This window comes from Coffea arabica, chromosome 3e, assembly GCF_036785885.1.
Source record: "Coffea arabica cultivar ET-39 chromosome 3e, Coffea Arabica ET-39 HiFi, whole genome shotgun sequence".
In the NCBI taxonomy this organism is placed as follows: Eukaryota; Viridiplantae; Streptophyta; class Magnoliopsida; order Gentianales; family Rubiaceae; genus Coffea; species Coffea arabica.
The window spans coordinates 2262644-2279129 of record NC_092315.1 but is presented as its reverse complement, the minus strand read 5'-3'; the positions used below and the strand labels follow the sequence as shown (position 1 = coordinate 2279129).

Sequence of the window (16486 nt, the reverse complement as noted above, 5' to 3'; positions counted from 1 at the left end):
CTTTTGGACTATATATATGGTGAGTTTGATCACGTCAGAGGAGGAGGTGGAAACCTTGATTTCTTGCGCCAGAAAGATTGATTCCGATTTCTGACTTCTGTATGTGTGATTTCTTGATGGTTAAAAGGCTTTTGCATCTTTTCCTAGTGAGTGACCTTCCGTGTAATTTGGGCAAAACCCGAACAAGCTCTGCCATCACTTGACTTGAACGAGTATACTGTACACCGCTGGTAAGGGGCACCCCGCACAGGGTACAAAAGTTGATAGCATGCGCCCAATTATGGGTGAAAAGATGAACAAATTATTCAGAGTTGGCCCAAATTCCATTGATCAATACTGCCTTATAATCAACTTGATACCCACCTTATTCAATTGTATGAATTTTTTGACTTCATATTCAAGGTGAATTCTATAAATATGAATTCCAAAATTTCCCCTATGGAAAAATCAATTCTTAATTAAGTTAGCCTTCAGTCTGCACCCAAGTGCCATTCCAGGAATTTTCTCATTCCGCATCTAGATCTAGTTAGGTTCATACCTAGTTTTCTCGCACTTACTTGACCCAATTAATTATCCCTCTTAGCTAAAAACACCTAGGTAATTTTTTCGTCATTAAAAGAAGAACAGTTGCCACACACACTTTTCTGACGTTTCACTTTCTGTCATTTCACTTTCTTGGCCCATTCGTCAAATCGCACTGGGCGGGGCAGCGGAACTCTTCACTGCAATGCATCCAACAGAACTGCCAAGAAATGTCCAACCCCTATTTATTTGTCCAGACGTTCCCTCATGCATCATGCGCTAATTCTGTAGGGTGGTACTGGTACCACTAGTCTAGCAGCAGCAGCAGGAAGTAGGAACCCGTGCTCGTCATTTCATCATCCACTCTGAAACAGACGTGGCCACCTCCAATTTCTCTAAATTTGCTTGAGTCGGCGGCCTCAGTCCATGTATGTAAGTGTAACCCTAGCTAGAAGGGGAATTGTTTCTTAGTCCAAAATCGAGAACAACACAAAATAGTAGTGTGAGGTTAACCCATAGTTTTCCCAATGGTGACATTTCATTAATTTTATCAAGTTTACATTTACATTTTGTTATGGCGAGAAGATAAATTCAATACTCCTATTGAAAATTGAAACCCGCACTCTTGATGCATTAATTAATGTCCTATATATGTCATCAGCATCATCATCGACAACTTGCTGTTAAGTTGATTTATTAGTACGTACGCATTTCCCTTTGTCAAGAGGAATTTATTTATTTGTCAAATGCAGTCCCCAAATTGATGGCACAAATTAGCATTTCGATCTGTGCTATGCACCGATTTATTTTTTAATTTAAAATAAAAATAATAATATATATATATATTTATATATTGTAATACAGAATAAAATATATGCAAAAAGCAAAAAAAATATACTAAATTTATAATATAGATTAAAATTTATAACCATATATCAAAATTTATAATATAAAAAACATAAATGATAACTAATTCATGTTCCTCGATTTTAGAAAGTTTTTTCCTCCGACATTCAAAATTGTTGAGTGCTTATAAAATAATATTTTTCATAGACTTTAATATAGATTAAAAAAATCTTTGTAAGATGTGTTATTAGAGTTTTCATAAATATTAAAAACTATCTCCTATGACCTTTGCATCTCCAATCACAGTGCCATTCTTCCTATCATTTTTTAACACCTCTGTCATATCCCACAATTTTCTTATTTCTTTCCCCCTTTATCCACCCAACTTTGTAGTTCACATTCATTTTTTGACTTTTTCCGCCACTCTTTAACTCTTTAACTCTTGAATATTCCTTTCCCCTCTCCTCTAACTTCCTATCCCTGCACCCTAATTTTCCACCATTTTTTCTTTATTAGTCTCTCAAACCCTCGGATAGGTCCCCTCCGTCCCAACCTCTATCCCTCAAGCCTGGCCTTCTCCAATTCCTTCTTTTACTCCTCTCTTCTTCTTCCACTCGGCCAAACCAGAATAAAGTAATATTACAATTTTTCATTTACGATATATTATGCTGTAAAAATTCTATAGTTTTCTCTTATATGCTTATGAGAATTACATGTACACATATGTATCTACTATGTCATGTTTGTGTTGGGATTTTTTTAAAAATAGTAGTAATTACGATTGGCATTTCCTACTTTTGAAAGTTTTAGTTTCTTTTTTTTTTATTGAAAACATAATTTAACATATTGTTAATGTTACATTACTACAAAGTAAATTGGGCGGGATAAAAAATAAAAAAGAAAATTCAATACAAAAGTACAAAAAAAACTAAACTTAGTTATTTTTTATATTAATTTTGAATTGGCCACGCACAAAAAAAAGAATTAAATTTTTTCTAATTTTCAAAGGAGAAATTTTGTGATTGAATCCGTATTCAATCTCCAAATTGAGGGGTTAACATTTGAAGTAAAAGAAAAAATTTCCATAACTTGAAATTTGGTTTTATATTTTTAAAATGTACTTATATTTGTACTTTCAAAATAAATTGAAGAGATAAAAATTGAAACAAAAGAAAATCATAACTTGCAATTTGGTTTAACATGTTTGCAATATATCTCATAATATGAAAATCATATGAAATTGAAAATTGAACACAATGGTTGCAAGTATTGACATTCGAAAATGCAAACGAAGCCCTGACTGCTATATATATATATATATATATATATATATATATATATATATATATATATATATAATAGTTACATATTTACATATGAAGAAAACAAAAGGAATACATAAAATAATGAATAATACCCAAGGCTATTCTTAGCATTTGAGTTTTGCACCATTATTCAAATTTAATTAGAGTCAAATTTGTATCAGATATATACAAATTAAATAGATGCAATTTAGGGTCAAAAGTTTTATATTTTTCCATGTTGAAAGGCCGATAGGACTTCGTTTTTTGATTTAGTGATTTCATAATTTAAACTTAATGAATAGTACCATTCTTGATTTTTTAGATCTATGACTAATGGATATTATTTCTTTTTTGTTTTCTATATAGTTTGCCATTTTAGGTAAAATTATTAAGTTGAAGTGTAAAATATTGTTATTTACTTTTTTACTTTTAATAGGTGTGGTAATGTTTCTTCTTTATTTACTCTCATATTAATAGTTATCAAACCATATTCCTATTTAAGTAGAACATCCTCTTACTTTTTAAATTCAAAAGACATGACAAGATACATAACAATTTAAAAAATTCAAAATTCTATGAAACAAGAATTACCAGTTGGAAGCATCTATATACATATATATATATATATATATATGAAAGTAACTATTTTAATTAGAGTTATTTTTCACTTCTATGTGGTATGCCTAATTGAAGAAAATTAATGGGTTATAAGTCATTTGGGTTTTACCCATATTGAATATTATATTTTATGTTTATAAATTATCCCTAATTTTAAAATAGCTTAAAAAATAACTAATATTATCTTAATGATATCTAAAATAAATTTTAAAAATAACTAATTTTATCTTAATGCTTTCTATGAAATTACTACGTAGAACTTTAGTAACATCTTTTTCAAATCACAATTATTAAAATTTTACATATTCCATAAATTACTTTCTTTTACCACTATATCATTGATTAGTATTCAAATTGTTTATCATCTCTTCTGTTAATTTTGAATTAACGTAGTACAAAAACGAGAATTAAATGTTACACCAATTAAATATTTATTGATGAAAAAAATCAGATAGCTGAATCTTTTCTACGTAATTAAATGTGAATATATAGTTCTAGGTTTATGGTCATTATAGTTCTAGGTTTCTACCTAATTATAGTTATAGGTTTATGGTCATTATAAAAATTTAAATTATCTAAAAGAATATTTATATATAAAAAAAGAATATCTACCAAGTTTTTGATATGGGATAACATTATTTGATATATGCTCTCATACTTTTAATGAAAGTATGTAAACAAATTTTTAAAAATTAGTAAATAATTGAACGTTTAGAATATATTAATTTTTTAAATTTAATATGAATGAACATGTATAATTGTTGTTAATTTTTATATTTAAATTATTCATATTTATATAAATTTATAATAAATAATAAAAGAAACCATGCTAAGGTACAGACAAAATTCTAGTTTTAACTTAATCATAATGAAAATCTCTTCTCAAATTTATATAAATATAAATAAGTACTAGATGAGTTGCCTGTAATTCTGTGCAAACTTATATACTATATATATATAGTGACACATAAGGACGGACGAGTCTTTTTCAGAAGCTGAAAATAACACACACACACACTTAAGAACAAATACGGAGTTAACGGATAAATCGACCCGAAAGCAAATGTAAGGACGGACACGCACGCACACAATTAGAACACACGCACACGTAAGGACGGACGAGTCGAGATGAAAGCAAATGGTCACTCAAAAGAAAAAAAGGGCAAAAAGAGGACCGCAGTAAAATTAATCGGGCTTTTGTCTTGTGACAGTACACAGACAGACACTTCTGCTGGGACATATCCTCGTCTCTGTGGATGAGAGTTGATTGACGCGGTCAAATGGCAGGTATGGTGATGGAAGTATGTGCGTGTGTATGACATAGTGACACGTAAGGAAGTGGGGATGAGAGGAATTAGACACCCCAAAAAAGATTAAAAAAAAAACTCAAGTAAAATCAATAGTGGTTTGACAAAAAAATAAAATCAAATCAAATAGTGGGTTTTTCGCTTTTCGTTTTTTGCACCGTCCCGTTTAAATTGTATTTTTCATCATTTTTTATAAAAATTCTATTTTAACAATTTGATGAATGTTAATAAAAAAAATATAATAAAAAAATATAAACATGAAAAATGACGCAATTTTCTAATAGGAAATGACAATCCGTTTGGGACACTGCTGCAGCCATCCCATGTGGATGAAGACAGTCGATTGACGCGGTCAAGTACTAGCTAATGGTTGACAGTTAAAAGAGTAGTGTGCAAATAATTGCACCGTACAAATTAGGTGGGTGCACAGGAATTTAAAGGCCTGACCAACCTCCCCTCTCTCTCCTCCGGGTAGTTTTTTTTTTTTTTTTTTTTCGAGTGACATTTATTTACATCCCTTCTCATATGTACGCTAAAAGATGGACAGAAGAAATGTGTATGATACACAGAACATTGCACAAAAACGAAAATCTGCTAAATCTCTCATCTATTCCTTAAAAAAGTAGTTTTAGTAAAAAGAAATTCTGCATCCTAAAAATTTCTGCTAGGGTACCCATAAACACAAATTCCTATCATTAAACCCTTACTATTGCTAGGGTACTACTTTTCCGTCAGACTACTCAGCGGAGGCCTTCTTCTTCTTCTTCTTTTTTTTGGGGCAGAGGACAGCTGGGATCAATGACCTGTACTTGTCGTGTTTTGTTCCGAGTAAATATAATGACGGGTGGGAAATGTACGCCTTATATATGTGTGCGCAAATTAAATGAAAATTTTATAAGGAAAAATAGTGAGCAGTTATTCAAAATTTTTATTAGGCTGTAATGTTGTGATTTTTTTCATATAGTTAAACTAAAAAAATTATTTATGGTTGTTGGAGGGTTCTTCTATTTAGCATTTTAGTGAAGGATAAATAAGGAAAAATAAAAAAGTGACAAAAAAAAATTCACATCATACCCCTTATATCAGCTTGCACTATTTTTATCTGTGACAAATACACACTGGATATATGTGTCAATAAAAAATACATAATATTTATAGCCATGTATTTTATTTACAATTTTTATTGTTAAATGATTTGAGTAAAGAGAGTGTAAGTGATATGTCTCGAGTTCAAATCCTTCCACTCACCCAAAAAAATCTTTTAATTTTTTAATAAAATAATTCTATACCAGCAATTATAATGCTTAAGGAGATTTATGTTATAAATATATGCTTAAATAGTTACAACTAAAACAATCATGGGTGTTGACAACATATGTGTAGATAGTTTAAGTAAAAATAATTTTTATAAGCGCAAATAAAAGTTCATAAAGTGACAATAAATGTTTACTTCAAACCCCTTCCTCCCTATTTATACATACTAGTCGGTGGAACACACGTTGTATGTAGGGATGGCAATGGGGGCGGGGGCCCGCCGCGGGGGGCTCTCGGGGCGGGGGGTGGGGGGGAATTTTTTCCCCCCGCTTAGAAACGGGGCGGGTCCCCGCCACCCGCAAAACAAAAAAAAAAAAAAAAATATATATATATATAATTATATATAATATGTAAGTTAATTAGTTATAAACTTATGATAATGATATTATTAGTTAGATGTATTATATAATGTATATTAGTTTATGTAATATAATTGATATTATCAATTATATGAATAATTATACATGTCTACTAATAGAATTTATTAATTAGTTATACTAAATTTACTAATACATTTATACTAAATTTCTAATTACACTTAATAGAATAACACTTTTTTCTCAAAAAAAAGCACAAATACAATAATGAATTAGTGATTGCATTTGTACTAAAAGTGAAAACTTGACTATTTTAGTTATATTTATTTCATCATATTGGATTGTATTCAAATAACTTCTGTTTGATTGTTTTTATGAGTTTCAATTGTAAAATTACAATGAATAATAATTTGGTGATGTGTTGATATTTTAGTACTTGATTATTTATTAAAATTTAATTATAATAAAATTATATTAACCCCGCGGGTGCCCCCGCGAGGGAAGCGGGGCAAGACGGGGCGGGGCGGAGGGAGCGAGAAGCGGGGGACGGGGGGAACTAATAGGCAACGGGGCGGGGGGTGGGGGAGGGGTCCCCCGCCCCGTTGCCATCCCTAGCTGTATGTGTGCATATTTTAGAAACAAGTACGATTTTTGAAAAGTGATGCAATATTCATTGGTGGATTAGTTAATTGTAATAGTACTTATGTAGGAGTGGAAGATTTTTGGGATAAGATGTGGGTGAATATTGGTAAATGTTGGGATAATATTTTTGAAATAACAAATAATGATACTTTTTATTAACACCACATCCCTGCTCACGCTTTATTATATAGAGAGATACTCATGGGAAAAGCATACCCTATGGATGTGCAATTAAGAAAAATTAAGTTATCTTTTAATTTCTTTTTTTTAAGAAGTTATACAACCCTTTATTACAAACAAATAAAAAACAAATAGAAGTTATTGGGTGTGAAGTTATTAGAAGTTACAAATTTAGTAGTTATCCTTAGTGCATTTTATTTTTTATAGGGATAAATTTGAAAAATGTAAAAATGAGACAAAATTTTAACATCAAACCCCCTCCTCATGCTTTATATATGACTAGTGCTCAAGGCACACCCATGTGTGTGCAATTTAAGAATAAATTAATTTTTATGAAATTTTTTTAAATAAATTGATAGTTGTCTTGGTAGTTATTTTGGTAATTAAATTTTTTTTATAATAAAAGTTTGGATATTTAAACCTATTGATAGTTGCAACAAAAATTATGTTGGTTATATATAATTGGATAGTTAGGATAAAATTTAGTATTTCTGATGATAAAAATGAAAGTTTAAGAAGTGACAAAAGATGTTTAGTGGATAATAGAGATTGAGAATAGGGATAAGGGTTAATAGATAATAGATATAAGGGTAAATTTGAAAACACACTAAGTTAACACTAAGTTAACTACCTACATAGACTTTATTATTGTAAAGATATGAGAGATATACAAGTATTTGTATAATTTTTTTACAAAAATAATACTTATATTAACTTTTCTAAAATTACTATGCTTTGTAGAGTGGTTATGGATAATTATTACAACATTTGGGTGCTCATAAGTAGCCATGTGGTAAAATGTGGTTATGTTGGTAGGGTAAAAAATTTATTTGCGCTAACTATCGGTGCTTTGACCATGATGCATGATGCACGCATAGACGGAAAGATATATAGTGAGATAAGAAATAAATCAAAAGGAAATGGCCTAAAACTACTACTAAATGATGATAATTCTACTACTCAAAAAATTCATAAACTCTAAATGAATTATTTTAATATTTTTTCTATCTTATAAATCTAGCTCCATAATAATATACACCATCAAAAGTATCCCATCATAGTGATAAAATTGTTAGTATAGTTATTTATCAAATAATAGGTATCGACATGAAAAATTTGGCGTTTTTTCCTTATAATTATACTAGATAATCTTATAATTGTATAGAAAAGTAAATTAAAACTTATTACACAAGGACATATTTGGGTATTCATTTAAAAATTTGACCAAATCAAATATTATTTGAAGGTTTTGTTATTAAAACTATCAAATTAAGAGAGGTAAGTGTAATTTTTTAAACTTTAGGAGAACTAATTGAAATTATTAGAAAATTCAGGGGAGGTTTCTGAAATTATCCCCAAAAAAAAGGATCTAAAGGAGTGGTCCAATAATAAATTATATAAAGTGGTGCCGCTTAAATAGTAAAGGCCCCCAAAGTTTCCTGTTTTTAAGCTGTCCTCGCTGCCTAAAGTTTCTGCTTAATGAACCCTAGTACTAATTATCCTTGCAGACGGATCCTCCGTCTAATATTTTGTGTCCACTTTTCTGTCCAATGTAAAAATACATAGTTTCATTTATTATACCTGCTGATATGACGCATGAAAAAGGAAGGCTGTTTGACTGATTTATACTTCTTCTTCTTTCTTCTTTTTTGGATTTTCACTTAAGTCCTGGACTTGGCTGAAATAATAGAAATAGATAGTAAAATGCTAAAATGCTTTGACTGTATAGATAGTAAATAATAGAAATAGATATCGTTAACTTCATAGCAGTCCTTAAGAGTTTCCTTTCCCCAATTTTCTCTCGTTCCATCTTCTTCCCTGCTTTGCTCTTGGCAGACTAGAACCTTCATTGCATCCCAGCAAGAAACCTTGACCCGTCTCTCTGCTACCAGGATGAATCCTGTATTCTTCACCGCTTTTATAACCTTCTTGTCTCTTATTCCTAATCTTCTCGCGATTTGGTATTTTACAGTTCTTCTGATTGGCTCGGCTAGCCATCTCCAAGCCCCGCTTTGCAATGTCTGTGCCGATAGTTAGGGAGGACCAGAACTCAATTGTCCTATCCAGTTCTACTGAAGTCCAACTTATGATCTGTGGTGGGATGATGAACGGGGGGGATGTGGCCATTACAGAAGAGAGCACTATCAGGTGTCAACCAACTAACGGTCTGCTGCACACAAAAAAGAAAAGATAATAGACACGATAATTCCATGAATTCTTTCCAACTATGGATTTGATGAATTCTTTCATAATGATTAGATGAAGGTGAGTGTGTTGAGTTGCAGGTCTGACTTGTTTTTTACGTTAATTAGTTGTCAAAATCTGTTAATCAAGTATCTGGTTCAGTACCTGGACATGGTCTTTAATTTTTTGTTCATTTTCTCATTGGTTTTCCCTCTTTGTTGTTTAGGTGGATGGATGGATTTCCAGCATTAAATCCGGCTGCCGGGTTTAAACAGAGGTTCGCCCCTTGGGTTTTAAAACTGCTGTCTTACTTGTCAAATTTGGTGATAAGCTTTGTCTTTCATACCTGTTCATTTTCCTGCTTTTTCAGGGGTTTGACAACTGCAAATATTTTCCTAAAAAGTGCTTTGTTAGACCATTCTGAATCAAAACATATGGATAGGTCATGATCAAACTAATGTATTTTGTTATCATGAATCACATTGACTTGTTGAGTTTTCCGAAGATAAGATTCAACAATATAAATGCTTGCCAAGAGCTATAGGATGGAAATTTTGAATATCAGAAAATATAAATTAATATATAAGTGTTGGAACATTAACTTTGTTGATAACGTGCCAGTTGTATTGACAAATTTATTTCACATTTTCTAAAGGCTTTTGTGACGTCTTTGCAGCTCATTTAAGCAGTAAGAGGGGTGAGCAATCGATAGGGTATGAATACCAACATAGACTATACTATTTTTGTGGATAGTAAACCAAGGTCACATGTCGTCATAGGATAGCGTAATGGTATAAGATTATAGAGACTGTAATTGATAGGATTAGGCACAAGTTTATGCCTAAAAGAGATATACATTGTGGATATGGAGACCATAGTAGGATCTGTGCCTGTATTGAACCTTAAAATGTATTAGTCCAATATATAAGACGAAAAAGAACTATCCTAAGATAGATAAGATGAAATTACAAATCCAATATGAGGTCTAATTTTTTTTCTTTTCTTAGTTAATGCTTTAGAAGGTACAAATCCAATGGGAGGTCTAATTGTTATTTTCTTAGTTAATCCTTTAGAAGGTAAATGATCATAAAACAAATGTAGCTACAAACTCTCTGTGAAAAATGAAGTACATATTTGTAGTACAGAATAAGCAGTAAGAGATAAGAGTTATTTATTCAAAAGTTTGGTCGGTATTCAAATAATTTTGTGATGAATAGGAAATATTATTATTGGTATACAAACAAAATTTTCAAACATTTCAACTAAATTGAAAACTTTGCCCATTCTCATGGAGCCACTATTCATTTGGAGTATTTAACCATTGGAAAATTTTGTTTGCTAGAGTATTGAATCACTTGGTTCTGATGAACTACGAACTATTTTTAGTAGATCATTTAACCATGAACTTTAGTCACTATTTACTTCTGCAGGAAAATGCTTAAATGTGAACTTTAATTTGGGAGATAAGATTAATAATTCTTTCATTGGGATCCTTTCACTAGTTTCATATTAAATATGAACTTTATTCACTAAAAAAAAAATTCTGCATGAAGCATTTTGCCTACTTTATCGTAAATTGAAAGAATTATAGCCATTATATTAATAATGCTGGCTCTATTGGACGGCCAATTATTTGGAATAATGTTATATTCTTGTTTGTCCCCTTTATTTTATTGTGATTCTCTATTTTTGTTTGGCACTAATATTCTCTTTAGACTTTAAGGCTATAGAAAGGAATGAGATGAGAAAAAAGGTTGGTTGAGAGAAATTCTAGAATGAAAACGACCTTAATACTCATTTTGAGAGAAATGTCAAGTTCTTGTTTTCTTCAGTTTGATTTAATATTAATCATGAATTTGTATTACATATTTTAGACGTTAAATAAATTAAAAACAGAAATACAAAAGTAAGTGACAATTATAGCTTTAAATTTAGACAAAAAAATGAATAACATAATTAGTTAGTTTTGAGTGACTAAAAACCACTGACCATCACTCAAATTAATAGTGATGCAAGCGGTCTTCTTTTAGACCCTCTCATTCTCCCCCACACCCTCTGTACCTGAACTGTCAGACTTAGGATTTGAACTATGAATCTGAAGAGCTCTTTTTTGACAACTGGACCAACCCAAGTGGTTTAATAGTGATGCAAGTATTCATTTGATGATTCCTAAAATTTGTCCCTCCCACTAAAGTATCATTCCTCAAATTTGTATCACTCACTAAAGCTTTCCTTCTTTAATTTTCTCAGTTTTATTTCAAGTCTGTTATCAGCAATGTTTTCAAATTCATTGATAAAAGTATATTGAATTATACCAAACAAGGTTTCTGCTACTTCTACATAAATCATTTTCCCAAACTTATGTGTTTAACAAAGATTAATAGTTTTGATGATTTCTAACAAACAAAATAAGCACTTTGTAATTTTACCTGACCATTATGTGGAGGCCAAATCCCAAAGTCCCAAAAAAATAAGTAAACTCACTAGATTTACTTCGGGCAATATACAATAGGTTTTCAGACAAGGCACCAGAAATGATTCTTTCTGGGGGTCCGGGTACCATTAAAAAGAAGAAGAATGGACTTATTTATGCGGGTAGGAAGGCTTTTACGAGGAGATCATATCCATCTTTTATCTTAATAGTTTCAGTCTATAAATTTATCGTGTTACTGTTCTAATGTCCAATCTTTTACTTTACTGTAGAAATCTCCCAATTGAATTGAAACTAATCATGAAAATATGTTGAACAATTTTAGACTGCGCGACTATCTCAAACATACGGTATCGTGTTCTGAGACTTCTAGTTTTCTATTAATGATTTCTGTTAATGGTGTCGTATAATTCAACATGAATAGCTATCATGTTTTCATCGTTGGCATAAGAATTAATCAATGTTTGAAGTGGATAAGATAATGTAAGGCAAAATAATTCTTGCTACAGTTTATGAGATATGAATAAACTATAATTTATAAATAAATCAAATTGTAAAAATATCCCATTATATCAGGAAATTAATTGTACAATCAAAGAGTGGAGTAGGTACTAAAAGGTGTTTAGTTTGCAATTAGCAAGTCTAACATCAATTTACATAAACTCAAACAAAAAGTCTAAAACTCAATTCGATACTTTCCTGCTGTATCTTCTTTAAGAATGGTACGAAAATTACATTTTTTCAATAAATTTTCTTTAACTTTTTCGACAATTTCACTCAAATTGTCTTCTATAAGATCCATGGTCTTGACTTTGCCTCCTTTTTCTCGTACTTTTGCTTCTTTCAAATTGCCGAACAAATTTACAATTGAATCGGCAGGCTTGTTGGTGAATCCCTTCACATACTGTACACGGACTTTAATTCCTCGCCTCTCCAACTCGAATTTCAAAGTTGTAAATTTGCTATTTGCAACCAACAAGAAAAGAAAATGATGAGAGTAAGTCTAACACATTCATTTAAAGATTTTAAAGGCTATACAATAGAGTTAATTAGCAGAAAGAACACTAACATATATTTTAAAATTACTAACATAACCAGTTTAACACGGTGCTCAATAGTAGCAAGTCTAGTTCCATTCACAAAGTGCATTGTCTCATAATTGTCACACTGCACCAACAGTTTCTTGTATTGTTTATAATGCTCTTGTGTAACAAAATACTGTAAACTTTCAATAATAGCTGTGAACTCTACATCAAAAATATTTTTCGCATCATCAACAACATCAGCCCGTCTCTCGCCTTCCATGAAAGAGAGATGATTTTTGTATAATTCTCCACAATACCCTTTACCCATAGGACTACAAAGATTGAATATACCATCTACAGAACATGTCAACTCCCTAAAAAGTAAAAATATTTTCATTTTCATCAGCCCCAAAACACCAAAATAAGTATAAGAAACAGCAATGCACTATATTCTTTACCTACAGGATTTCCAAAATTGAATATACCATCTACAAAACATGTGAACTCCTTAAAAAGTAAAAATATGTTCACTTTATCCCAAAACATCAAGATGATTACAAGAAATATCAAAATAAGAAATTTACTTCTCATCTTGTGATCCTTCCCATTTTGCAATACTTGGGAGTCTCGTCAACTTCTTCACAGGTGCATCTACATCGTGCACCACTTAAATATTGCATTTCTTTATCAAATTACACAAGATTCGTCTTTTTTCACAAGGCATGGAAACGAGCCACCGACACCAACTGTCTAATGAGATGACTATAGGTCGGGAGTTTTCTGTGATATTCATTGTGGGATGCGGCGAAGCAAGTTTCATTGTGTATTTGACCTCCAACTCTAATGTCGTTTACTTATAGGAGTGTGCAAAATCGAAAAATTTCGATTTACCGACCAAATTCGAAATTTTCGAAATTGGTAAATCAAAATCGAAAATCGGAATCGAATTCGAATTTTTTGAATTCATATATTTCGAATTTGGTTCGAATTCGGTAATAGAGTTTTTCAAATCGAAATTTTCAATTTCGAAATCGGAATTCGAATTTCGATTTGGATTTCAAATTCGTTTTTAATATATAAATATATTTTTATACATGTAATATAAAATTTATATTATAAAATATTATATAAAATTTATATAATATAACATTATATATAAATTTATTATATAATGTTATATTATATAATAATATATAAATTTTTCGAATTCGATGAAATCGGAATTTACCGAATTCTGAATTGAATTAGGTACGAATTTGAATTCGGAATTGGTGAATTTGAAATCAAATTCGGTCGAATTATCAAATACGAAAATTTCAAAAAATTTCGAATTTAAATTTCCGAATTATTGATTTCGAATTCGATGCACACCCCTATTTACATAGACTAAAACGACACTTGAGCATATATTAATAATATAGTCATATATTGTTAGTCTTTTTAGCCACAACTCATAAATTATATAAATTACCAATGTCTTAAAATTTTCTAGAACGTTGCCATCTTTCATCTCTTTCTCACCATGTATAGGCTGCGAAGTACTTGAGTTACTTTAAAGATCAGCATACTTTACAAACAAATTCAAGCCTATATCAAGAAAAAATGAATACATAATCAATACCCATCATTTCTTCTCTAACTTTATTCTTTAATTTTGCTCTCACCCTTTCCATCATTTTTGTTTCTTTCTTTGTTAGACCATAACATTATCAACCGTCAAAACGTTTTCTCAAGTTATAAAAGCAATGACTAATCTTGGGTTGGTGTGATGTTGCGCAATAAACGCCGAACGATTGTCAAGGCCATGGACACTATAGGACAAAAACAGCATCAACAAAAACATAAAGAACATTTCAATTGGAACAAAAGTTGAAGATTAGAGTCAAGCACCTAGGGCTTAAAGAAAGGTCTACTTTCCTTAAGTTTAAGCGGTATTGCATTTTAACCATTTTTCTTATCTAAAGCAACAAAGAAAGAAAAGAAGTACTGAACAACAGGAAATAACTAATATTCCAAAGAAAATTAATTAATGAACATGGCCATAGTTCAGACATCATAGGTGCATGAAAAAATCTCATAGACAAATAGGTAGTATAAGATAATTATTAGATCTGTAAATGATTAGCTTTTCATCAATCAAGAGTTCAACATATGATATTCTGAAAAGCTGTAGACTAACTAAAGATATGGAAAATATCGGTTGAAGTGTAAACACTCTAGTTGAAGTGTCGTTTTAGTCTAAGCAAACGACTTTAGAATTGGAGGTCAAATACACAATGGAGCTTGTTTCGCCGCATCCAACAATGAATATCACAGAATGCTCCTGGCCATAGTCATTTCATTAGACAGTTGGTGTCAGTGGCTCGCTTCCGTGCCTTGTAAAAAAAGACGAGTCTTGTGCAATTTGATAAAGAAATGTAACATTCAAGTGGTGCACGATGTAGATGCACCTATGAATAAGTTGACGAGACCCCTAAGCATTGCAAAATAGGAAGGATCACAAAATGAGAAGTAAGTTTCTTATTCTGTTATTTCTTGTAATCGTCTTGATATTTTGGGACTAATAAAAGTGAAAATATATTTACTTTTTAGGATGTTCACATGTTTTGTAGATGGTATATTCAATCTTGGTAATCATGTGAGTAAAGGATATAGTGGATTGCTGTTTTTAAACTTATTTTGATGTTTTGGAGCTGATGAAAGTGAAAATATTTTTATTTTTTAGGGAGTTGACATGTTCTGTAGATGGTATATTCAATCCTAGTGGTCCTGTGGGTAAAGGGTATTATGGAGGATTATACAGAAATCATCTCTCTTTCATGAAAGACGAGAGATGGGCTGATGTTGTTGAGGATGCGAAAAATATTTTTGATGTAGAGTTCACAGCTATTATTGAAACTTTACAGTATTTTGTTGCACAAGACCATTATAAGCAATACAAGAAGTTGTTGGTGCAATGCGACAATTATGAGGCAGTGCACTTTGCGAATGAAATTAGACTTGCTACTACTGAGGACCGTGTTAAACTGATTATGTTAGTAATTTTAAAATATATGTTAGTGTTCTTTTTTCTAGTTAATTCTATTGTATAACCTTTAAAGTCATTAAATAAATGTGTTAGATTTACTCTTATCGCCTTCTTTTCTTGTTAGTTGCAAAAAGTAAATTCACAGTTTTGAAATCTGAGTTAAAAAGGTGAGGAATTAAAGTTCATGTAGAGTATGTGAAGGGATTCACCAACAAAACTGCTGATTCAATTGTGAATTTGTTTGGCAATTTGAAAGAAACAAAATTGTGAGAGAAAGGAGGCAAAGTCAGGACCATGGATCTTACAGAAGACAATTTGAACAAAATTGCGGGAAAAGTTAAAGAAAATTTATTGAAAAAATGTAATTTTCGTACCATTCTTAAAGAAGATGCAGCAGGAAAGTATCGAATTGAGTTTTAAACTTTCTATTTGAATTTATGTAAATTGATGTTAGACTTGCTAATTGCAAACTAAACACCTTTTAGTACCTACTCCACTCTTTGATTGTGCAATTAATTTCCTGGTATAATAGGATGTTTTTATAATTTGATTGATTTCTAAATTATAGTTTATTCATGTCTCGTAAACTGTAGCAAGAATTAATTTGCCTTACATTATCTTATACACTTCAAACATTGATTAATTCTTATGCCAACGATGAAAACATAGTAGCTATTCATGTTGAATTATACGAGACCATCAACAGAAATCATTAATAGAAAACTAGAAGTCTCATAGCACGATGCCGTATGTGTGAGATAGTTGCGC

At 31.0% G+C, this 16486-nt stretch overlaps 1 long non-coding RNA gene across 1 annotated transcript; it reads left to right on the top strand.

Moving 5' to 3' along the window:
* Window positions 1-8787: 8787 nt before the first annotated feature.
* Window positions 8788-9847, top strand: LOC113738166 (uncharacterized). The gene is made up of 2 exons (XR_003460041.2): window positions 8788-9315; window positions 9461-9847. It is a non-coding gene; the product is annotated as an uncharacterized lncRNA (long non-coding RNA).
* Window positions 9848-16486: the final 6639 nt, after the last annotated feature.